The sequence below is a fragment of the Rutidosis leptorrhynchoides genome, chromosome 7 (assembly GCF_046630445.1).
Source record: "Rutidosis leptorrhynchoides isolate AG116_Rl617_1_P2 chromosome 7, CSIRO_AGI_Rlap_v1, whole genome shotgun sequence".
Taxonomy (NCBI): domain Eukaryota; kingdom Viridiplantae; phylum Streptophyta; class Magnoliopsida; order Asterales; family Asteraceae; genus Rutidosis; species Rutidosis leptorrhynchoides.
The window spans coordinates 88,434,925-88,442,933 of record NC_092339.1 but is presented as its reverse complement, the minus strand read 5'-3'; positions in this window follow the sequence as shown (position 1 = coordinate 88,442,933).

The following is an 8,009-nucleotide window of genomic DNA, read 5'->3' as shown; positions in this document are numbered from 1 at the left end:
TTGTTGTTGTTGTTGTTGTATTGGTGACCCTTGTCACTGGTTTCTTCCCACTTTCTCTTGAATTGTTTCATGTTGGCTTCTTCGGCCGCTTGCTCTTTATATCTTCCCTCAATTTGGTTTATGGGTTTATGAGCCATTCGACTTGCCTTTTGTATGGAGGCAGGCTCGTGTGAACTCACATCTTCTTGAATTCTTTCTGGTAACCCTTTCATAAACGCGTCGATCTTCTCTTCTTCATCTTCGAACGCTCTTGGACACAATAGGCACAACTCTGTGAATCTTCGTTCGTACGTAGTAATGTCGAAACCTTGTGTTCGTAATCTTCTAAGCTCTACTTGAGATTATTGACCTCGTTTCTGGGACCGTACTGCTCATTCATCAAGTGATTGAATGCTGACTACGGTAGTGCGTACGCAGCATCTTGTCCCACTTGTTTTAGATAGGTATTCCACCATGTTAGCGCAGTACCTATGAAGGTATGTGAAATGTCCCGTTCATATTGATTATAAACGTTCCATATTAATTGATTTCATTGCGAGGTTTTGACCTCTATATGAGACGTTTTTCAAAGACTGCATTCATTTTTAAAACAACCATAACCTTTATTTTATCAATAAAGGTTTCAAAAGCATTACGTAGATTATCAAATAATGATAATCTAAAATATACTGTTTACACACGACCATTACATAATGGTTTACAATAGAAATATATTACATCGACATATGTTTTTTGAATGCAGTTTTTACACAATATCATACAAACATGGACTCCAAATCTTGTCCTTATTTAGTATGCAACAGTGGAAGCTCTTAGTATTCACCTGAGAATAAACATGCTTTAAACGTCAACAAAAATGTTGGTGAGTTATAGGTTTAACCTATATATATCAAATCGTAACAATAGACCACAAGATTTCATATTTCAATATACATCCCATACATAGAGATAAAAATCATTCATATGGTGAACACCTAGTAACCGACATTAACAAGATGCATATATAAGAATATCTCCATCATTCCAGGACACCCTTCAGATATGATATAAATTTCGAAGTACTAAAGCATCCGGTACTTTGGATGGGGTTTGTTAGGCCCAATAGATCTATCTTTAGGATTCGCGTCAATTAGGGTGTCTGTTCCCTAATTCTTAGATTACCAGACTTAATAAAAAGGGGCATATTCGATTTCGATAATTCAACCATAGAATGTAGTTTCACGTACTTGTGTCTATTTTGTAAATCATTTATAAAACCTGCATGTATTCTCATCCCAAAAATATTAGATTTTAAAAGTGGGACTATAACTCACTTTCACAGATTTTTACTTCGCCGGGAAGTAAGACTTGGCCACTGGTCGATTCACGAACCTATAACAAATATGTACATATATATCAAAGTATGTTCAAAATATATTTACAACATTTTTAATACGTTTTACTGTTTTAAGTTTATTAAGTCAGCTGTCCTTGTTAGTAACCTACAACTAGTTGTCCATAATTAGATGTACAGAAATAAATCGATATATATTATCTTGAATCAATCCATGACCCAGTGTATATACGTCTCAGGCTAGATCACAACTCAAAGTATATATATTTTTGGAATCAACCTCAACCCTGTATAGCTAACTCCAACATTACTGCATATAGAGTGTCTATGGTTGTTCCAAATAATATATATACATGGGTCGATATGATATGTCAAAACATTTGCATACGTGTCTATGGTATCCCAAGATTACATAATATATTAGAATACATGTATAATACAATATAAGTTAGCTAGGATATGATTTGTATAGATTTGTTAAACATTTTCCGTAGCTAAAAAGATCAAAAATATCCAATCTTGTTTTACCCATAACTTCTTCGTTTTAAATCCGTTTTGAGTGAATCTAATTGCTATGGTTTCATATTGAACTTAAGTTTATGTATCTATACAGAAAAAGTATAAGTTTATAGTCAGAATTATAGGTTACAAGTCATTTTTGTAAAGGTAGTCATTTCAGTCGAAAGAACGACGTCTAGATGACCATTTTGGAAAACATACTTCCACTTGGAGTTTAACCATGATTTTTGGATATAGTTTCATGTTCATAATAAAAATCATTTTCCCAGAAGAACAACTTTTAAATCAAAATTTATCATAATTTTTAATTAACTAACCCAAAACAGCCCGCGGTGTTACTACAACGGCGTATATCCGGTTTTACGGTGTTTTTCGTGTTTTCCGGTTTTAAATCATTAAGTTAGCATATCATATAGATATAGAACATGTGTTTAGTTGATTTTAAAAGTCAAGTTAGAAGGATTAACTTTTATTTGCGAACAAGTTTAGAATTAACTAAACTATGTTCTAGTGATTTCAAGTTTAAACCTTCGAATAAGATAGCTTTATATGTATGAATCGAATGATGTTATGAACATCATTACTACCTCAAGTTTTCTGGATAAAACTACTAGAAATGAGAAAAATGGATCTAGCTTCAAAGGATCCTTGGATGGCTTGAAAGTTCTTGAAGCAGAATCATGACACGAAAACAAGTTCAAGTAAGATTTCCACTCAAAATAAGATTGTTATAGTTATAGAAATTGAATCAAATTTTGAATATGAGTATTACCTTGTATTAGAAAGATATCTTACTGTAAATAATAAAGATTTCTTGAAGTTGGATGATCACTTTACAAGATTGGAAGTAAGCTAGCAAACTTAGAAGTATTCTTGATTTTATGAAACTAGAACTTATAGAATTTATGAAGAACACTTAGAACTTGATGATAGAACTTGAGAGAGATCACTTAGATGAAGAAAATTGAAGAATGAAAGTGTTTGTAGGCGTTTTTGGTCGTTGGTATATGGATTAGATATAAAGGATGTGTAATTTTGTTTTCATGTAAATAAGTCATGAATGATTACTCATATTTTTGTAATTTTATGAGATATTTCATGCTAGTTGCCAAATGATGGTTCCCACATGTGTTAGGTGACTCACATGGGCTACTAAGAGCTGATCATTGGAGTGTATATACCAATTGTACATACATCTAAAAGATGTGTATTGTATGAGTACGAATACAGGTGCATACGAGTAGAATTGTTGATGAAACTGAACGAGGATGTATGAAATGTCCCGTTCTTATTGATTAAAAATGTTCCATATTAATTGATTTCGTTGCGAGGTTTTGACCTCTATATGAGACAATTTTCAAAGACTGCATTCATTTTAAAACAAACCATAACCTTTATTTCATCAATAAAGGTTTAAAAAGCTTTACGTAGATTATCAAATAATGATAATCTAAAATATCCTGTTTACACACGACCATTACATAATGGTTTACAATACAAATATGTTACAACAAAATAAGTTTCTTGAATGCAGTTTTTACACAATATCATACAAGCATGGACTCCAAATCTCGTCCTTATTTAAGTATGCGACAGCGGAAGCTCTTAATAATCACCTGAGAATAAACATGCTTAAAACTTCAACAAAAATGTTGGTGAGTTATAGGTTTAACCTATATATATCAAATCATAATAATAGTCCACAAGATTTCATATTTCAATACACATCCCATACATAGAGATAAAAATCATTCATATGGTGAACACCTGATAACCGACATTAACAATATGCATATATAAGAATATCCCCATCATTCCGGGATACCCTTCGGATATGATATAAATTTCGAAGTACTAAAGCATCCGGTACTTTGGATGGGGTTTGTTAGGCCCAATAGATCTATCTTTAGAATTCGCGTCAATTAGGGTGTCTGTTCCCTAATTCTTAGATTACCAGACTTAATAAAAAGGGGCATATTCGATTTCGATAATTCAACCATAGAATGTAGTTTCATGTACTTGTGTCTATTTTGTAAATCATTTATAAAACCTGCATGTATTCTCATCCCAAAAATATTAGATTTTAAAAGTGGGACTATAACTCACTTTCACAGATTTTTACTTCGTCGGGAAGTAAGACTTGGCCACTGGTTGATTCACGAACCTATAACAATATATACATATATATCAAAGTATGTTCAAAATATATTTACAACACTTTTAATATATTTTGATGTTTTAAGTTTATTAAGTCAGCTGTCCTCGTTAGTAACCTACAACTAGTTGTCCACAGTTAGATGTACAGAAATAAATCGATAAATATTATCTTGAATCAATCCACGACCCAGTGTATATGTATCTCAGTATTGATCACAACTCAAACTATATATATTTTGGAATCAACCTCAACCCTGTATAGCTAACTCCAACATTCACATATAGAGTGTCTATGGTTGTTCCGAAATATATATAGATGTGTCGACATGATAGGTTGAAACATTGTATACGTGTCTATGGTATCTCAAGATTACATAATATACAATACAAGTTTATTAAGTTATGGTTGGAATAGATTTGTTACCAATTTTCATGTAGCTAAAATGAGAAAAATTATCCAATCTTGTTTTACCCATAACTTCTTCATTTTAAATCCGTTTTGAGTGAATCAAATTGCTATGGTTTCATATTGAACTCTATTTAATGAATCTAAACAGAAAAATTATAGGTTTATAGTCGGAAAAATAAGTTACAAGTCGTTTTTGTAAAGGTAGTCATTTCAGTCGAAAGAACGACGTCTAGATGACCATTTTAGAAAACATACTTCCACTTTGAGTTTAACCATAATTTTTGGATATAGTTTCATGTTCATAATAAAAATCATTTTCTCAGAATAACAACTTTTAAATCAAAGTTTATCATAGTTTTTAATTAACTAACCCAAAACAGCCCGCAGTGTTACTACGACGGCGTAAATCCGGTTTTACGGTGTTTTTCGTGTTTCCAGGTTTTAAATCATTAAGTTAGCATATCATATAGATATAGAACATGTGTTTAGTTGATTTTAAAAGTCAAGTTAGAAGGATTAACTTTTTTGTGTGAACAAGTTTAGAATTAACTAAACTATGTTCTAGTGATTACAAGTTTAAATCTTCGAATAAGATAGCTTTATATGTATGAATCGAATGATGTTATGAACATCATTACTACCTTAAGTTCCTTGGATAAACCTACTGGAAAAGAGAAAAATGGATCTAGCTTCAACGGATCCTTGGATGGCTCGAAGTTCTTAAAGCAGAATCATGACACGAAAACAAGTTCAAGTAAGATCATCACTTGAAATAAGATTGTTATAGTTATAAAAATTGAACCAAAGTTTGAATATGATTATTACCTTGTATTAGAATGATAACCTACTGTAAAAACAAAGATTTCTTGAGGTTGGATGATCACCTTACAAGATTGGAAGTGAGCTAGCAAACTTGAAAGTATTCTTGATTTTATGTAACTAGAACTTGTAGAATTTATGAAGAACACTTAGAACTTGAAGATAGAACTTGAGAGAGATCAATTAGATGAAGAAAATTGAAGAATGAAAGTGTTTGTAGGTGTTTTTGGTCGTTGGTGTATGGATTAGATATAAAGGATATGTAATTTTGTTTTCATGTAAATTAGTCATGAATGATTACTCATATTTTTGTAATTTTATGAGATATTTCATGCTAGTTGCCAAATGATGGTGTAACATCCCGCCTTTTTCCGTCTACTTTTCCGTTTAACTATTTTAAACTCCGTTATATGTTTATAACATCTCCCGTTAATACGCGTTTCAAATTATCTCGTTCAGGTAATTTAACGCACCCGACTACAACTTGAGGGACTTGTTTTGCCAAAACCCCAAAATGGTGACTAGCACTTGACTAGTCAACCATCTTCCACCTCCATTTTTTATTTTCTTTTCTCTTTTCATTCTCTACTTTCATATTTTCTTTAAATTCATCAAAAAGTAAATCATCATCCATACAAAATCGATCAAGCTTCGAGCCAAACAAATTACATATTTGAACTCCTCGTGATCTCCTCTTCGATTCCATACCAATCTCATTGCATTTGGGTAACTTTCTAAAATCACTAATTTTTGTGTTCTTGAGATTTTTGAGTTACAAGGTTGTTAATTAGTGTCTATGGCTCTAGTCTAACAAGATTATGTGTTTGAATTGCTTGATTTGTTGTTTGGAAGTAACTTGCATGAACTAGCAAAATGGGTGTGTTTAATCTTGAGTTTTAGATGATTAAATGTTGTTAAATATTATAAATGCATGTATTAAATGTGTTCCTAGTGTTACTAGCTTCATTTTGATGTATAGGTTGCATGAGAAAACTCTAAGAACTTGTTTAGTGATTTTTGGTGGAATTGAGCTAGGGTTTAATGAACTTGAAATGATTATTTGATACATTGATTGCCATGATTTGTTGTTAGTAAGTTGTTAGTTGTATTGTATGCTCAATTACCTACAAAATGGCATGTCATATGTATGCATTGAATGCCTAAATCATTAAATGTGCATTTGTGAGTTTGAAGCATTAATGTGTGCATTGAATGATCACTTGGTTTGAAAACTCGGTTGTTACAAATGAGGTTTTTGATTGATGAATTGTGTTTAGTTGCATTCTACGTCAAAAGAGCTTTCCAACGATATAAGGTGCGAGTCCTAAGTGTTAGCGGTTTGTGTTTTATGCACAAAAAGGTTTTGGATTGAGACTTGAACATTTGGGACTGGCCAGGCACCAGCACCCTGTGAAGACCCGTCCTAATCCATCCGGACGAAGTCCATATCGATTATAAACGATTCACAACAGTTGATTACATCGCGAGGTACTTGACCTCTATATGATACATTTTACAAACATTGCATTCGTTTTTGAAAAGAGAAACTTTCATTACATCGAAAGTTGACAGGCATGCATACCATTTCATAATATATCCAACTATAATTGACTTGATAATAATCTTGATGAAATCGACGACTCGAATGCAACGTCTTTTGAAATATGCCATGAATGACTCCAAGTAATATCTATAAAATGAGCAAATACACAGCGGAAGATTTATTTCGTACCTGAGAATAAACATGCTTTAAAGTGTCAACCAAAAGGTTGGTGAGTTCATTAGTTTAACTTAAACAATCGTTTCCATCATTTTAATAGACCACAAGATTTCAGATTTCCATTTCTCATAAACATACGTCCCATGCATAGAGACAAAAATATCATTCATATGGATTGTACACCTGGTAACCGACATTAACAATATGCATATATAAGAATATCCCCATCATTCCGGGATCCTCCTTCGGACATGATATAAATTTTGAAGTACTAAAACATCCGGTACTTTGGATGGGGCTTGTTGGGCCCGATAGATCTATCTTTAGGATTCGCGTCAATTAGGGTGTCTGTTCCCTAATTCTTAGATTACCAGACTTAATAAAAAGGGGCATATTCGACTTCGATAATCCAACCATAGAATGTAGTTTCACGTACTTGTGTCAATTTCGTAAAACAGTTATAAAAGTTGCGCATGTATTCTCAGCCCAAAAATATAAAGGGTAAAAAGACAAATGAAACTCACGATACTATATTTTGTAGTAAAAATACATATGACGTCATTGAACAATGCAGGGTTGGCCTCGGATTCACGAACCTATATCAATTGTGTATATATATTAATACGTATAATGTAAGTTACAAAATTTCATTTATTAATATGTATTATTTATATATTATAGTTTTGTAGAATTTATTCTAACCTTTATTTTAAAACGTATACTTATATTATATTTTAAGTTATATTATATATATATATATATATATATATATATATATATATATATATATATATATATATATATATTTATGTATATATATCTATAATGATTTACGTTTATATAAATAGTGACATTAATATATTTATATACATATATTTGTGGTTAGTATTGTATTTATGAAATTTTATTAGTTTGTTATGTGAATTATTAATACAATCCTAGTATATACCATAAGTATATATATAGTGTACAAAAGATTTATTTGTTAAAATAATAATTTAGATAATAATGATTTACTAATAATAATAATAATTTTATTAATAATGATAATA